The following is a 17,854-nucleotide window of genomic DNA, read 5'->3' on the forward strand; positions in this document are numbered from 1 at the left end:
ATGCTTCTGACTATATTTTCTGAGCAAATCTTCTCCTTTTGACAGTCATTCATCTGATGATCTTACTGTTTACATTGCTTGGATAACATGCTTGTCAAGTAAGGATAAGGAATGTTTTGCTTTGTGACCTAACTTATTTCTACTCCTTTTTAGTTACAGGCAGAGTTTTTCAAACATGCAACAAATAAAAATGTTAGGTTGAGTAATAAAACAGAATCAGGTGTCCCAAATTACCTGTTTACTGTGAAAAATAATACTTGTTTCTGTTATCCCAGAATACTAGAGGTGTTAGAGAATTTAGAATTCATTAATTCAAATTTGGTTGGCCATAATCACATGAACTACTATTTATTGAGTACCTACTATGTGCATGGTATTTTAGGTGCTTTGCATGCATTGTTTCACGTAATCCTCACAATAACACCAGAGGGAAGGAACATTATTCCTCATGGAACCAGGCTTTTAAAAGCATCTCAATAGCCCTGATAAATGAGGACAATCAATTAAGAAGGATAAATATAAAGTCATTTACCTGGTTTCTAAACACAGCTGCACAAGTCTGGAATGAGTAAGATTGGACTGCACAGTGGTTTACAGGAGAAAACATGGGTGCTTCAGTTGACTATTAGTTACATTGGTGTCAGAGGAACCACTGCCAGAGAAGTTAAGTGTTTGTAAGTATATGAACAGAAGCCTTGTCCAGCTCTACTCTGTGTTGGTTTTGCCTCACTGTTGTGTGGGGTTCTTTCCAGGCTCTGCATGTTATGAGAAATTTTGGCTAACCAGACCCCAAGAGGAGAGATGGAGGATCTTGAAAGACATTTATTTGAAGAACACTTAAAGGAATAGACAATATTAGACCCCAAATAAAATGAAAGCTGCTTCAAATACTTGAAGGGCTGTGAGATGGACTCATGAAGGAACTATGTGTGGCTCTGAGAGCAGCAAAAGGCACTATGAGTAGGCATCACAGGAAAGCAATTTTCTTTCTTCTCTTTTTCTTTCTTTTTTTTTTTTTTTTTTTTTGAGACATAGTGTTGCTGTGTTGCTCCAGCTGATCTCAAACTCTGAGCCTCAAGCCATCCTCCCACCTCAGCTTCCTGAGTAGCTGGGATTAGAGGCTTGAGCTATCACACTAGGCTGGCTGAAATCTCAATACAGTACAAAGGAACACTTTCCAGCAATACCAGCTGTCCAACTGTGGGGTGGGCTGCTGTGGGAGGCAGCAGGCTCCCTATCACTGGAGGCACCATGGAGAGGTGGAATACCATTTACCCTGGAGGTTTGGAATGAAATTCATTCCTGGATATGGGATGGTGTCTTATGATCTTTTGAGTTCCTTTCCAACTTTGAGAATTTGTTATTCTGGGGCAACAAACAGGTATTAGGAAACTACTATGCAAGAGATCCTATATCAATGCTTTGAAGGACAAAAAAAATGAATCAGGCATAATTCTTGCCTTCAAATGACTTACCAACTAGTGGATAAACAGGTTAAAAAATAAATACCTTTGGGATGCCAAGGCAGGCAGATCATGAGGTCAGGAGATTGAGACCATCCAGGCTAACACGGTGAAACCCCATCTCTGCTAAAAATACAAAAAATTAGCCTGGTGTGGTGGCACACACCTGTTATCACAGCTACTCGGGAGGCTGAGGCAGGAGAATCACTTGAACCCGGGAGGCAGAGGTTGCAGTGAGCCGAGATTGCGCCACTGCATTCCAGCCTGGGTGACAGAGGGAGACTCTGTCTCAATAAATAAATAAATAAATAAATAAATAAATAAATAAATAAATGGCCAGGCACGGTGGTTTAAAACTGCATTTTGGGATTCCAGCATTTGGGAGTCTGAGGCTGGAGGATCTCTTGAGCCCAAGAGTTCAAGATCAGTCTGGGTAGCATAGTAAGACCCTGACTCTATAAAAAAAATTATCCAGATGTGGTGGCACACACCTGTAGTCCCAGCTACCTGGGAGGCTGAGGTGGGAGAATCTCTTGAGCCCAAGAGTTCAAGCCTGCAGTGAGCTGATTGTGCCACTGCACTCTAGCCTGCGTGACAGAAAATAATTTTTAAAATATCAAGACAAGAATTTACTGAGCTAGACTATGTAACAGGTACTATGTCTCTACAAATAAATCATAAAATGTACCCTATAGTAACTGTGATTTGGAGATTATTGCTCAAATAATAAGAGGTTTTGCTTTCCATCACACTTCAGTTTCACATGAACAAACTTCTGTTTATTCTGTGGCAAACTGTTTTAAATAAAAACTTCTGTGAATGTAGTTCTTCATAATCTGAAGTGTATTTATGTCTCACAAGTGTGCATGATCTACACATATTTCATGTTTCTTCTTTGCCAATACCAAGCTCTGGTCACTTCTTCTGTCCTCTTCTCTGCTGCCACTCCCAAGCTGCTGAGAATTTCTGTGAATAACCAGAAAGCCGTACTCCCAGGGTCCACTCTGATACATGCAGTCTTTCCTAGGCTGGACTCTCACTGCTGTTCAGGCAATCACTTTACTCATCTCTTGTTGAGTTGCTGATGCATCTCTCATAGTATCTATTCTAATTTTTTCCATATTCCTTAAGATTCCCCTAACCCCACTCCTTCTCCAGGATCACTTCGTTCTTAGCAGATGGTCATTCTTCTAGAATGTAGCTCCCCCATTCTTTCAAATGGATGCTCCCCTGACTTCACTCCAGGGAGACTCAGTCACCATAGCAACCGCTGCTGGCTTTGGTTCATTTCCTCAGAAACCCCAACTGGCAGAGATAGCTGAATTGAGGAATTTTTGCAGGAAAATTTTGGGAGCTCTTGATACTGAGGGCTGAAATCTCAAAGGCAGCTTTAAATTTAAATAACCAGAAAATAACAGATCCATAAGCTCAAAGGAGAAGCAAAGGGTGGGTCTAGAAACAGCAATTTCTTGTCCTGCTGGCTTCTCGAGGGAAGTCATAGGTTCTATGAAAACAAAAAGAGGTGGGGATCAGCTGGAGTTTGAGAGCCTGATATCAAAAGACATCATTATGTCTTGTTTCATTGTTTCCAATATATGTTGGAGGTGCAGAATTTAAAGGAAGAAAATGAATATCTAACATTATTTCTCCTTTAATTTCAAAATTGATTTATGGAGTTATGGGGGTAGCGTGTGATACTGTAAGTCTATTTAGCAAACATTTGTTGCTGTTCTCTTTGTGTCAGACATTGTGCTAGGATATGGAAAAGAATGAATACAATATACAATCTGTCCTAATGGGAGATACATACACACTAAGAGAAATGGAAAAGTTTACAATTAGACCAAAGTCAGCTCTTCCAGAGACATTTCTGTCACAAAGCACAAGCATTTGCAAGTCTACATGGGAACTCCATGAATTTGCAGAATGCTGTTTGATAAAGAAACCACTCAGCCCTTAACAGCACATCCACGTTACCAAAGCATTTGAATCAGTTCACCATAAGGCAGTAAGCTCTCCTTTAAAAGGCTCATCCTTCACAGTTCTTGGCTGTTTGAATTTTCTCTTTCCTTCATCACCCTTAAACTTGATTACACAGCAGCTGAAAAAGAAGACCTCTCTTGACCAAAATTTAAGGATAAAAATGTGGGATTATGCAACAAATAACTATAATAAAATGTGGTCACTCTATAATCCACACAAGAATAAAGAACACAGGAAAAAGGGGAAACACAGGAAAAAGGGCCATTTATTTTGTCCTAGGGACTTGGAAGAGGAAGAGTTGGTTAAAGCTTCATAAAAGGGAAAATGTTTCAGCTGTAATTTGTCTTCCTCCTCTATTCCTAAGTGATAAATTATATTCTCCTTTTTGGGAAATAAAAAAATACATTTTTTAATTACAAGAAAAATATATATTTACAGAAATTAGAAAAACACCATAAGAGTTTGGATTCCAGTCCTCCACTCTTCACAGGTGGGCAACCATGAAGCTTCTGAGGACACTCTGTAATCTTAAGTTCAGGGGTTTTGGAAATCAAGTGATGAAGACAGCATTTGTTATAATCAGGCCTTTAAAAACAAAACACTGTAAAGAACAGTAAATGGGAATGGGAAAGTGGGAAGAGAGGGAAACTGTCCAGAAAGCTAATTGGTTTGTAACTCTTGCCAGCCTCAGTCCAGACTTGCCAGAGGATCTTTGCTAGGTTATGGATTTTAGGTGTTTTCATTAAGGACTATGTGGACTAGAGCCTCATTCCTCCTCTACCCCAGAAGGCAATAGTCGCTGATTCACTCTTCCTATCCCTTAAGCTTGCATGACTTAATTTCTTTCTTCCCATTAAATTAGAATTAAAAAAAAAAAAAACTTTTATTAGTTTCCTCCAAGGGTTTTGGAAAGATAAAGGAAACTGTCAAGTCTTAAGAGTGTCATAAACCTTGGGGACACACATGGCACTCAAATACTAGAGATGATGTCTAATGATATCATTTTCAAAAATGTCTTTCATTATTTTGCCATGTCCTGAAATCCCATAAAAGCATAACAGAAATGAGTTTGGGATTTTACTAAATTAAAATTTGTAAAGAAGGAGGAAAAGGATGATAATGATAGTGTTGTTGATTTTCACTATTGTTCATTGCAAATCCCATGAAAAAGTAAAATATTAGTCAAGATGCAAAATTAGATGACCCCGTAGTCAAGAAGGCAAGGTAAGGTGCTTAAAATTTAACAAGACTGATGAAAGCAGAAAGAACATCAATCAAAATCTCAAGTTGTACATTGGCAGCACTTTCTGTGCTATCTCCCAAGTTTTTCTAGGGCTCCACCTATTATACTTGGAATCACCGACATTGCTGAAAGCATTTTAAAGGCGTTAATTATCTAACTTACTGTCTTAATTACCTATGCTCATCTCAGGAGAATTGCAAAGGGATAGGTATCAGGAACCTGTCTTTGGTGACAGAAAACCAACTGACAAAAGAGAAGCATTTGTCCTAAAACATCTAAACGGCAGGTTGGAAATAACAGGTAGACTCAAGTTTGGTTCAGCCCAAATAAAGAAAAAAATGCCCTTCTCCTCATTCATTGACACCAAAATATTCAACTTCACCTACAAAATGATATTTTTTTCTGGCATGATTTTTTTCCCTTCGTTCAGCCTCAGAGATAATACTGATGATTACCAGCGATGGTAGTGAAAGCCAAGCTTAATCACCATAATTGACAATTAAGTTGGGTAACAACACAGAGACAGGTGATTTCACACAAGGCTAATGAAAATGGGCTATTAAAATCCACACACGTTTGGCAGCAATTATGAGCTCCTGGAGCCATTTGCTTTGAAATGTGCACATTTCACAGGTGGCTGCCTGCCAAAAAGACAACTTTGAGCAGGACCGAGAAAGCAAGAAGAAAAGACAGTTGCCGGAGATTTTCTTAAGTGCCATTGCTTTTCAGTGGCTTGCTGAATCCTTACCACTACAGGCCAGATATTTTAAAGCCAAAGAAAGATGCGAAGTTCACAGCTGCAGAGAATGACAGACGCCCCATTTTCCTATAGGACCATGATGGAATTGGCAGAGGACAAGGGAGTGGGCATTAGCGAATACAGAAGGGCAAAGTAGAGAGGATTCCATGAAATAAGTGCTGGACCATGTAAGAGAGGCCTGGAGCCTGGATGTCTTGTCTGGAGTACACAGAAGATACTTAACAGTTTTCACAAAATGTGAAATGGAAGTAATAATCCCTGCTTCCCAAATATGATAGTATGGTTAAATGAGTTCAGTTCCTTGAAGGGCATTTGAATTTAGAGGCTGAGGTTACTTTGCTGCAGTTTCATGCATCTCCTAGCTCCCTGCTCTTACTCTCTTATATCAGTATGCCACCATTCTGCTCAAAGCCCCTCTCCTTTAAGCTCTTTACTGTCTGAGTATGCCAGTTAGTAGGGAAGTTAGTCAACTTTTTTTATGACAGGAAACCAAATAACAAACAGTGGTGACAACTTGCCTGAAAGTAGACTGGGAATCACATCAGTATTCAAATACAATAGTCAAATCTTGTTTTTTAGCTGCTCTGACAACCTTTTAATTGGTACATTTAGACCATTCTCACTTAAAGTGATTATTGATATTGTTGAATCAAGATTTACTGTTTGTAACCGTTTTCTATTCATTGTACCGGTTCTTTTTTAAAATCTCTTTTTCTGCATTTTCTGGTTTTATATGATTGCATTTTATCTCTTCTTTTAGCATATCAATTACACTTTCTTTTCAATTTTTTAAGTAGTTGCCCTATGGATTGCCATATACATGCACAGTTAATATTTCTTCCTCTTCATGTGCAGTGAAAGTACCCTGTAACAGACTATTTCCAATTTTCCCTCTCATCTATTATGACATTACTGTCATTCATTTTATTTGTCCATATGAATACAATCACCAATACATTGTTACTGTTATTACCTTAAATAATTATCTTTTCAATCAATTAAGAATAAGAAAAACAAAACATTTTACTTTACTCGTACTTCATTCCCTGACACTTTTCCTTTCTTTATGTGGATCCAAGTTTCTGACCTAGATCATTTTCCTGCTCCATAAGAACAACTTTAGTTTTTCTTCCAGGGCAAGGTCTGCTGACAATGACCTCTCAATTTTGTTTCTGTGAAAAAGTCTTTAGTTCTCTTCAGTTTTGAAGAATAAATTCACTAGATATAGAATTCTAGGTTAGTGGGTTTATTTCTCTCAACACTTTAAATATTTCACTCAGCACTTTAAATATTTCACTCCATTCTCTTCCTGCTTGTGTGGTTTCTGATGAGAAGTCATCTGTAATACTCTTCCTTGTTTCTCTATAACTAAGTTGTTCTTTCCTCTGGCTTTTTTGAAGGATTTCTCTTTCTCTGAAGTTTGAATATGATATGCCTATGTATAGTGGGTTTTTTTTTTTTGACATTTATCCTGCTTGGTGTTCTCTGTGCTAACTGAAACTGCAGTTTCATGTCTGTCATTATTTTGGAAAAGTCTTGGACACATTTATTTCAAATATATCTTCTGCTCCATTCTTTTTCTTCTCCTGGTATTTCAGTTGTGCATGTTACACTTATTGAAATTGTTTCACAGTTGGACGTTCTATTGCAATTGCTTCACTCTATTTGGTCTTTACATTTATGTTGTGAGAGTTTCTATTAATTCATCTTCGAGTTCATGGATTCTTTCTTCAGCCATATTCAGTCTATTGAGACCATCAAAGACATTCTTTATTTTTGTCACAGTGTTTTTGATTATCTCTTAGAATTTTCATCTCTCTGTTTACATTACCAACTGGTCCTACATGTTGTCCACCATTTTCTTTGGAGCCCTTAACAGGTCATAGTTATTTAAAATTTCCAGCCTAGAAAAAAACAATGTGTGTCATAGCTGGGTCTGGTTATAATGCTTATATTGTCTTTTTAGACTGCTTGTCTTTTTTTCTGCTTCTTTTTTTTTTTTTTTTTTTTTTTGACAGAGTCTAGCTCTGTCACCCAGGCTGGAGTGCAATGGCAAGATCTCGGCTCACTGCAACCTCCGCCTCCTGGGTTCAAGCGATTCTCCTGCCTCAGCCTCCTGAGTAGCTGGGATTACAGGCAAGTGCCACCATGCCTGGCTAATTTTTTAATTTTTTGTATTTTTAGTAGAGACGGGATTTCACCTTGTTGTTCAGGCTGGTCTCCAACTCCTGACCTTGTGATCCGTCTGCCTCAGCCTCCCAAAGTACTGGGATTACAGGCATGAGCCACCGCACCTGGCTTTTTCCTGCATTTTAAGATTACTTGAGTAGTTTTTGTTTTTGCTTTGAAAGCTGTATGTGGTATACTAATAGGAACTGAGGTAAATAGGGCTTTCGTGTAAGGTTTTGTTTATCTGGCTAGGAGTTATGCAGTATTTAGTATTTGCTGTAGCTATAGGTGTCAGAGCCTTAAATTTCCTCTACTGTCCTTGTTTTTGTCTCCCTTGTTGTCTTTGGATTTCCCTAGAAATGCCTTCTTAATTAGACTCTGTCTCTAACGCCCTCAGTTATAATCTACTTTTATTATACTGGAGCCCTATTGTAATAATAAAGTATTGGGGAGGAGAGGAAGGGAAACATTCTATAATCATCTGCTTAAATCTTTTTTTTTTTTTTTTCAAATGAGCAAAGTCCCTAGGATGTAACTTCCAGAATAATTTCTTAGCCTTTTTTCCCCTTCTTTATGTGAGACAAGGTGGGTAGAGTGCACTAGAGTTGTCTAATTGCCCCTATGTTTGATCAGATAAGGCCCTGGTAAAGTAGTTTCTGTTGAGGGCAAGTCTTTGTTATGAAGAATAGAACACTCTGGGCCAATTTCAAAAGGGTTTCTTTCCCCTTTTCCCCTTCCCAAAGCACAAGGAGATGTTTTCTTTCATCTTCACTGTGAGACCCTTGGTTGGGCTTTTAGAAGTAAAATCATAAGTGTGGGGAACCCTACACTGGGTCACCAGGAGTTTTTAATTCTCCAGCTAATTTGCAATCAGTCTGTAGCTATTTGTCAATTACTATTTAAGTGTTCCTAACAGTTACTGACTTCAACAGTTTCTGCTCCTGGTAAGTTGTGATTCACTGTATCTGCCCATCTCTCTGGTCTTCAGAGTGGTGGTTTGCCCTGTGACCTCAATTCTCTGGGAGATCTCAGTTGGTGATTTTTAATTTGTTCAGCTTTTTTCTTGTTGTGACAGTTTTTTCTTGTTGGGTTAAATAAAATCATTAAAATTAATTTTACCGGTTTCTTTTTAGATGTTTAATGTGGCTACTAGAAAATTTGAAATTACATATTTGGCTCACATTTTTCCATTTGCCTACACTACTTTTTGGTTTAAAATATGTATCTTTGATTTATTATAATCTACTTTTAAATGTTATAATGATATTTCACAAATAATTTGAAACCCTTAAAGTAGTATTTTATTCCCCATTCTGTCCCTTGTGCTATTGTTGTCATACATTTTATTTCTGCATGTTATGAACCACACACTAAATTATTTTGAGCTTAGAATTAAATTATCCATTAAAGATCTTAAAAATGAGGGGAATAGTCTTTTTCATGTACCCACATATATACTATTTGCAGTACTCTTCATTTGTTTGTGTAGATATAATTTTGCAAGTTACATCATTTTCCTTTTGTCTGGAGAACTTCATTTAACATTTCTTGTAATGTAGACTTGCTCCTGCTTAATTTTCTCAGCTTTTGTTTATCTGAAAAGTTTTGATTTAGTATTCATTTTTTTATTTGATTTTTATTTTACTTTAAGTTCTGGGAACATGTGCGGAACATGCAGATTTGTTACATAGGTATATCTGTGCCATGGTGGTTTGCTGCACCTACTGACCTGTCCTCTAAGTTCCCTCCCCTCAACAGGCCCTGGTGTGTGTTGTTCCCCTCCCTGTGTCCATCTGTTCTCATTGTTCAACTCCCACTTATGAGTGAGAACATGTGGTGTTTGGTTTTCTGTTCCTGTGTTAGTTTGCTGAGGGTGATAGCTTCCATCTTCATCCATGTCGCTGTAAAGGACATGATCACATTCCTTTTTATAACTGCACAGTATTCCACAGTGTATATGTACCACATTTTCTTTATCTAGTCTATCATTGATGGGCATTTGGGGGTTCCATGACTTTGCTATTATAAATCATGCTGTAATAAACATATGTGTGCATGTATCTTTATAGCAGAATGATTTGTATTCCTTTGGGTATATACGCAGTAATGGAATTGCTTGGTCAAATGGTATTTCTGGTTCTAGATCCTTGAGGAATTGCCTTACTGTCTTCTACAATGGTTGAACTAATTTACATTCCCACCAAGAGTGTAAAAGTGTTCCTATTTCTCCACAGCCTCGCCAGCATCTATTGTTTGTTGACTTTTTAATAATCGTCATTATGACTGGCACAAGATGGTTCTCATTGTGGTTTTGACTTGCATTACTCTAATGATCAGTATGTCGAACTTTTTTTCATATGTGTTGGCCGTGTAAGTGTCTTCTTTTGAGAAGTGTCTGTTCATGTACTTGACCTTGTTTTTGATGGAGTTATTTGTTTCTTTCTTGTAAATTTGTTTAAGTTCCTTGTAAATTCTGGATATTAGCCCTTCATCAGATGGGTAGGTTGCAAAAAATTTCACCCATTCTCTAGGTTGCCTGTTCACTCTGGTGATAGTTTCTTTTGCTGTGCAGAAGCTCTTTAGTTTAATTGGATCCCATTTGTCAACTTGGCTTCTGTTGCAATAGCTTTTAGCGTTTTCATCATGAAGTCTTTGCTCAAGCCTATGTCCTGACTGGTATTGCCTAGATTTCTTCTAGGGTTTTTATAATGTAGGGTTTTACATCTAAATCTTTAATTCATCTTGAGTTAATTTTTGCACAAGGTGTAAGGAAGGGGTCCAGTTTCAGTTTTCTGTATATGGCTAGCCAGTTTTCCCAGCACCATTTATTGAATAGGAGGTCCTTTCCCCATTGCTTGTTTTTGTTAGGTTTGTTGAAGATCAGGTGGTTGTAGATGGGTGGTGTTATTTCTGAGGTCTCTGTTCTGTTCCATTGGTATATATGACTGTTTTGGTACCAGTACCATGTTGTTTTTGTTACTATCACTTTGTAGTATAGTTTGAAGTCAGGTAGCGTGATGCCTCCAGCTTTGTTCTTTTTGCTTTGGACTGTCTTGGCAAAACGGGGTCTTCATTTATTAAGTTTTTTCTAATTCTGTGAAGAATCTCAAGGATAGTTTGATGGGAATAGCATTGAATCTATAAATTACTTTGGGCAGTATGGCCATTTTCACAATATTGATTCTTCCTATCCATGAAAATGGAATGTTTTTTTCATTTGTTTGTGTCCTCTCTTATTTCCTTGAGCAGTGGTTTGTAGTTCTCCTTGAAGAGATCCTTCACATCCTTTATAAGTTATATTCCTAGGTATTATCTTTGTAGCAGTTGTGAATGGGAGTTCATTCATGATTTGGCTCTCTGCTTGTCTATTGTTGGTGTATAGGAATGCTTGTGATTTTTGCACATCAATTTTGTATCCTGAGACTTTGCTGAAGTTGCTTACTAGGTTAAGGAGTTTTGGGGCTGAGATGATGAGGTTTTCTAAATATAGAATCATATTGTCTGCAAACAAAGACAATTTGACTTCCTCCCTTCCTATTTGAATACGCTTTATTTCTTTCTCTTGCCTGATTGCCCTGGCCAGAACTTTTAACACTGTGTCGAATAGGAGTGGTGACAGAGGGCATCCTTACCTTGTATCAGTTTTCAAAGGGAATGCTTCCACCTTTTGCCCATTCAGTATGATATTGGCTGTGGGTTTGTCATAAATAGCTCTTAGTATTTTGAGATATGTTCCATCAATACCTACGTTATTGAGAGTTTTAAACATAAAGGAATGTTGAATTTTATCAAATGCCTTTTCTGCATCCATTGAGATAATCATGTGGTTTTTGTCTTTGGATCTGTTTATGTGATGGATCACATTTATTGATTTGTGTATGCTGAGCCAGGCTTGCATTGCATCTCAGCAATTAAGCTGACTTGATCGTGGTGGATAAGTTTTTTGATGGGTTACTCGATTTGGTTTGTCAGTATTTTATTGAAGATTTTTGCATCAATATTCATCAGGAATATTGGCCTGAAGTTTTCTTTTTTTGTTGTGTCTCTGCCAGGCTTTGGTATCAGGATGATGCTGGCCTCATAAAATGAGTTAGGGAGGAGTCCTTCCTTTTCAATTGTTTGGAATAATTTCAGAAAAGGTACCAGCTTCTGTTTGTATCTCTGGTAGAATTTGGTTGTGAATTCATCTGGTCCTGGGCTTTTTTTGGTTGGCAGGCTATTAATTACTGCCTCAATTTTATAAGTTGTTATTGGTCTATTCAAGGATTTGACCTCTTCCTGGCTTATTCTTGGGAGGGTGTATGTGTCCAGGAATTTCTCCATTTCTTCTAGATTTTCTAGTTTATTTGTGTAGAGGTGTTTATAGTATTCTCTGATGGTAGTTTGTATTTCTGTGGGGTCAGTGGTGATATCACCTTTATCATTTTTTATTGTGTCTATTTGATTCTTCTCTTTTTTCTTATTTATCAGTCTAGTTAGCGGTCTTTTTTTTTTTTTTTTCAAAAAAAAAACCAGCTCCTGGATTCATTGATTTTTTTGGAGGGTTTTTTGTGTTTCTGTCTCCTTCATTTCTGCTCTGATGTTATTTCTTGTATTCTCCTAGTTTTTAAACTAATTTGCTCTTGTTTCTCTAGCTCTTTTAATGATGAAGTTAGGTTGTCAGTTTGAGATTTCTAGCTTTCTGATATGGGCATTTAGTGTTATAAATCTCCCTCTTAACAGTGCTGTAGCTGTGTTCTAGAGATTCCGGTACATTGTCTCTTTGTTCTCATTGGTTTCAAAGAACTTCTGGATTTCTACCTTAATTTTGTTATTTACCCAGGAGTCATTCAGGAGAAGGTTGTTCAATTTGCATGTAATTTTGTGGTTTTGAGTGAATTTCTTAATCCTGAGTTCTAATTAGATTTTACTATGTTCTAAGATAATTTTGTTATGATTTCAGTTCTTTTCCATTTGCTGAGGAGTGTTTAACTTCTAATTATGTGGTCTGTTTTAGAGTAAGTGCTATGTGGTGCTGAGAAGAACGTATATTCTGTTGATTTGGGGTGGAGAGTTCTGTAGACGTCTATTAGGTTCACTTGATCCAGAGCCGAGTTCAAGTCCTGAATACCCTTGTTAATTTTCTGTCACATTGATCTGTCTAATATCGACAGTTGGGTGTTGAAGTCTCTCCCACTATTATTGTATGAGAGTCTAAGTCTCTTTGTAGGTCTCTAAGAACTTGTTTTATGAATCTGGGTGCTCCTGTATTGGGTGCATGTATATTTAGGACAGTTAGCTTTTCTTGTTGAATTGATCCCTTTACCATTATGTAGTGCCCTTCTTTGTCTTTTTTTTATTAATTTTTATTTTATTTCACGTTCTGGGATACATGTGCAGAATATGTAGGTTTGTTTCATAGGTAAACGTACGCCATGGTGGTTTGCTGCACCTATCAACCCATCACCTAGGTATTAAGCCCCACAGCATTAGCTATTTATTCTGATACTCTCCTTCCTCTCACCCCCCATAGGCCCCAGTATGTGTTGTTCCCTTCCCTGTGTCCATGTTTTCTCATTGTACAGCTTTCACTTATGAGTGAGAACATGCAGTGTTTGATAAACTTTCAAACTCCAAAGCCATTATTTTCTACCACAACTCAGAAGAAGCTATAGTGAACAGTGAGGTGGCTGGTTGTTGTTGACTCTGAAATTTTCATCCTCCACCACTAATTACATACCAGTTAAATGTATTTTATTAGGTAGGTCAAACTTGTTACAAGTACTATTTCTTAGACATTTAAAGTAGTATACATTTTTGCTAAATGGTGAAAAACAAATTAAGTAATCACCTAAATGGCATTCAGATTCCATGTGTCATTTTTTTTTCATGCTTTCACTATTGTTTTCCCCAAATTATCTCCTTTCAGCATTCCCATAAATGCAGCTGGCATGTTTTCAAATCCTTCAATGATACATTCCTGGTACTGGATTTTACCCTCTGAGACCCATTTCAGCAAGTCCTTTAGAGCTTTTTGGTGGGCATCTCCTGGCCAGCAGGTCACGATGAACCCTTCCATGTGAAGCTCCTGATAGATAACAATCTCTGGGGTTGGGCCTGGGGGAAGTGGTCTGGTACAACCACACCAAGCTAATTTTTGTATTTTTAGTAGAGATGGGGGTTTCACCATGTTGGCCAGGCTGGTCTCAAACTCCTGACCTCAGGTGATCCACCTGCCTCAGCCTCCCAAAGTACTGGGATCACAGGTGTTATATGTAGATATGTATATGTTATATATGGAGATACCTCCACATATGGCAATTCTTCCAAATTTCTTCATCTGGGAGATAACAGTGTTTGAAAACCATCCACTTACATTATCAAAATAACAATTGTAACCATCACGAGAGGCTTTCTTCTAAGTTTCTTCAAAGACTCTACTGTCTTGTAGTTAAAGACATCGGATCCAAGCTTTTTAAGGTAGGCAGTCTTCTTGTCAGATCCTACTGCTCCAACCACTTTGCAGCCCTTGAGCTTTGTAATCTGCCCCAAAACAGAGCCCACAGCTCCAGCTGCTGCATTAACCATCACTGTTTCTCCACCCTTCACACCACAGATGTCAAGTAGGCCAAAGTAGGCAGTGAGGCCTGTCATGCTAACTGTCCCCAGAGCCAGAGACAGTGGTACTGTGTCAGGCCATTCTGTTGGCAGCTTTTCCAGATTTTTTCTATCAGCAATAGAGTGTGCTGTCCAGCCTGAAGGAGCCAGTACAATAGTTCCTGTTGGTAAGGCTGTGTTTTTACTTTCCACAGATCTGGCCACTTGCTGCCCCATCATTGTATCACCTTCCTTCAGTCTTTTGGCTGCCACTCTCATGTAAGGGTCCCCAGTGAGGAACAAAGCTTCAAGCAGGACCTCTCTATTTTTTAAGGGTGGGAGCTCAGCTGTCTTCAACTCAAAGTCACTATTAGTAGGATTGCCAACAAAGTGCTTCTTCAGGGTCCATCTCTTAGCATGAATCATCCTGAAGCTCAGGAGCCCAAGGATTCCACTGTCTGGGGCTGGTGGCTGGGACTGCCTTCTTTGTCTTTTCTGATCTTTGTTGGTTTAAAGTCTGTTTTGTCAGAGACTAGGATTGAAACTCCTCCTTTTTTTATTTTTTATTTTTATTTTTTGCTTTCCATTTGGTTAGTAAATTTTCCCCCATCCTTTTATTTTGTGCCAATGTGTGTCTCTGCATGTGAGATGGGCCTCCTAAATACAGCACACCGATCAATGGGTCTTGACTCCTTATCAAATTTGCCAGTCTGTGTCTTTTAATTGGAGCATTTAGCCCATTTGCATTTAAGTTTTTTTTTTGTTTTTTTTTTTTTTTTTGGACAAGGTTTCACTCTTGTTGTCCAGGCTGGAGTGCAATGGCATGATCTCGGCTGACTGTAACCTCCACCTCCTGGGTTCAAGTGATTCTCCTGGCTAAGCCTCCCAAGTAGCTGGGATTACAGGTGCCTGCCACCATACCCAGCTAATTTTTGTATTTTCAGTAGAGACAGGGCTTTCACCATGTTGGCCTAGCTGGTCTTGAACTCCTGACCTCAGGTGATCCACCTGCCTTGGCCTCCCAAAGTGCTGGGATTACAGGCACGAGCCACTGCTCCTGGCCAAGGTTAGTTTTGTTATGTGTGAATTTGATACTGTCATCATGATGCTAGCTGCTTATTTTGCACACTAGTTGATGCAGTTTCTTCATAGTGTCATTGGTATTTATATTTTGGTGTGTTTTTTGCAGTGGTTGGTACCAGTTTTTCCCTTCCATATTTAGTATCTCCTTCAGGAGCTCCTGCAAGGCAGGCCTGGTGGTGACAAAATCCCTCAGCATTTGCTTCTCTGGAAAGGATTTTATTTCTCCTTCACTTATGAAACTTAGTTTGGCCAACTGTGAAACTCTGGTTTGGAAATTCTTTTCTTTAAGAATGTTTGATATTGGCTCCCAATCTCTTCTGGCTTGTAGCGTTTCTGCTGAAAGGTCTGCTGTTAGTCTGATGGGCTTCCCTTTGTAGGTAACGTGACCTTTTTCTCTGGCTGGCCTTAACATTTTTTCCTTCATTTCACCTTGGTGAATCTGACAATTATGTGTCTTGGGGTTGATCTTCTCATGGAGTATCTTAGTGGTGTTCTCTGTATTTCCTGAGTTTGCATGTTGGCCTGTCTTGCTAGGTTGGGGAAGTTCTCCTGGATAATATCCTGAGGTGTTTTCCAGCTTGTTTCCATTCTCCCCGTCTCCTTCAGGTACTCCAATCAATCATAGGTTTGGTCTTTTTACATAGTCCCATATTTCTTGGAGGCTTCGTGTGCTCCTTTTCATTCTTTTTTTCTCTAATCTTGTCTGCATGCCTTACTTCAGCAAAGTGGTCTTCAAACTCTGATATCCTTTCTTCCACTTGGTCGATTTGCCTATTGATTCTTGTGTATGCTTCACGAAGTTCTCATGCTGTGTTTTTCAGCTGCATCATGTCATTTATGTTCCTCTTTAAACTGGTTAATCTAGTTAGCTCCTCTAACGTTTTATAAAGGTTGTTAGCTTCTTTGCATTGGCTTAGATCATCATCCTTTAGCTCAGCAGAAGTTTTTTTTATTACTCATCTTCTGAAGCCTACTTCTGTCAATTCTTCCATCTCATCCTCTGTCCAATTCTGTGCCCTTGCTAGAGAGGTGTTGCAATCATTTGAAGAAGGGGCACTTTGGCCTTTTGGGTTTTCAGCATTTTTGCATTGATTTTTTTCTTATCACCATGAGTTTGTCTAGTTTTGATCTTTGAGGCTGCTGACTCTTGGGTGGGGTTTTTGTGGGGACTTTTTTTGTTGTTGATGCTGTTGTTGCTTTTTGTTTTTCTTTCAATAGTCAGGTCCCTCTTCTGTAGGGGGCTGCTGCAGTTTGCTGGGGCTTCACTTCAGGCCATATTCCTCTGGCCATATTCCTCAGGCCATATTCCTCTGGTTCGCTCCTATGCCTGCAGATGTCACTCAAGAAGGCTGGAGAACAGCAAAGGTAAGTGCCTGATCCTTATTCTGGGATCTCTGACCTCAAGGGGCACCAACCTGATGCCAGTAGTATCACTCCTGTATAGGATGTCTGACAACCCCTGTTTGAAGGTCTCACCTCGTTGCATGGCACAAGGAACAGGACCTGTCTAATGAAGCACTTTGTCCCTTGGTGCAGAGGGTGAGCTTCACTGGGGGAAACCCACTCATCTGGGCTGCCAGGATTACTCAGAACTACCAGGAGGAAAGGCTAAGTCTGCTGGTCGACAGATACTATGGCCACCCCTACCCCAAGGGGGTCAGGCCCAGGGAGATCAGGGTCCTGTCCTGGAGCCTCTGGCTGGAGTTGTTAGAGTTCCTGCATGGGGGCCCCACCCAGGCCTGAAGAGGCAGTCTGGCCAGTCTGCCACAGCCGGTGTGTTGGGCTGTGGGAGACATCTCTTGGGACCAAGCTGTCCCACCTCATTGGCTCCAGCAGTGGAAAAGTGCAGCCTGGAGCTATAGAGATGGATGCCGCCCTTCTCCTGCCCAGGGAGCTTAGTGTGATAAGCAGTTATGAGTCCCAGTGCTGGCTGCTGCCCCTTCCCCAAGGAGCTCAAATGGTGTAGACAGCAGGCAGCTGCAGCTGTGGTGCTGGTCACCCCTCTCCCCTGTAACTTGGCAGGCTTAAGCAGATTCTAGCTGAGAGGCTGTTGAGAATCTGCACAGCTCTGGGGTTGGGACCCTAGGCCCCAGTGGCATGGGTTCACGAGTGGGATCTTCCAATCCATGGATTGCACAGTTCCATGGAAAAAGCACAGTTTCCCCAGCTGGGTAGCACTCTCACTGCCTCCCTTGGCTTGGGGGGTGGGGTCTCCCCTGCTCCGTGTGGCTCTCGGGTGTGCAGTCATACCAATGAGAGATCCTGGATACCTTGGTTGCTGGTGCAGGATTCACATGCTATTATGGTTCTTTCGATGGGAGCCTCTGATCACTACTGCTTCTAGTTGGTCATCTTGGCCCCCACCTGAGTATTCATTTCTGAGGGATAATTTCACTGGATAGAAAATTGTGGGTAGACAAGGTTTCTTGTTTTGTTTTTGTTTTTTTTCGGGGGGTTGTTCTGTTTTGTTATCAGTACTTAAAAGTCACTGTCCCATTGTTTTTAGCTTTAAGTAATTTCTTATAAGAAATCCATACTAATCTTTTTCTTATGTGTGTGCAATGTCTTTTTCTAGTT

At 39.5% G+C, this 17,854-nt stretch overlaps 1 protein-coding gene and 1 pseudogene across 1 annotated transcript in view; one reads left to right on the forward strand and one right to left on the reverse strand.

Annotated features, from left to right (window-relative positions):
* Nucleotides 1-17,854, forward strand: part of LOC100447686 (neuroblastoma breakpoint family member 12) — a 2,265,351-nt gene that overhangs the window by 1,009,384 nt on the left and 1,238,113 nt on the right.
* LOC100438913 (prostaglandin reductase 1-like) lies at nt 11,650-14,896 on the reverse strand (annotated as a pseudogene).

Source organism: Pongo abelii, chromosome 1 (genome assembly GCF_028885655.2).
Source record: "Pongo abelii isolate AG06213 chromosome 1, NHGRI_mPonAbe1-v2.0_pri, whole genome shotgun sequence".
In the NCBI taxonomy this organism is placed as follows: Eukaryota; Metazoa; Chordata; class Mammalia; order Primates; family Hominidae; genus Pongo; species Pongo abelii.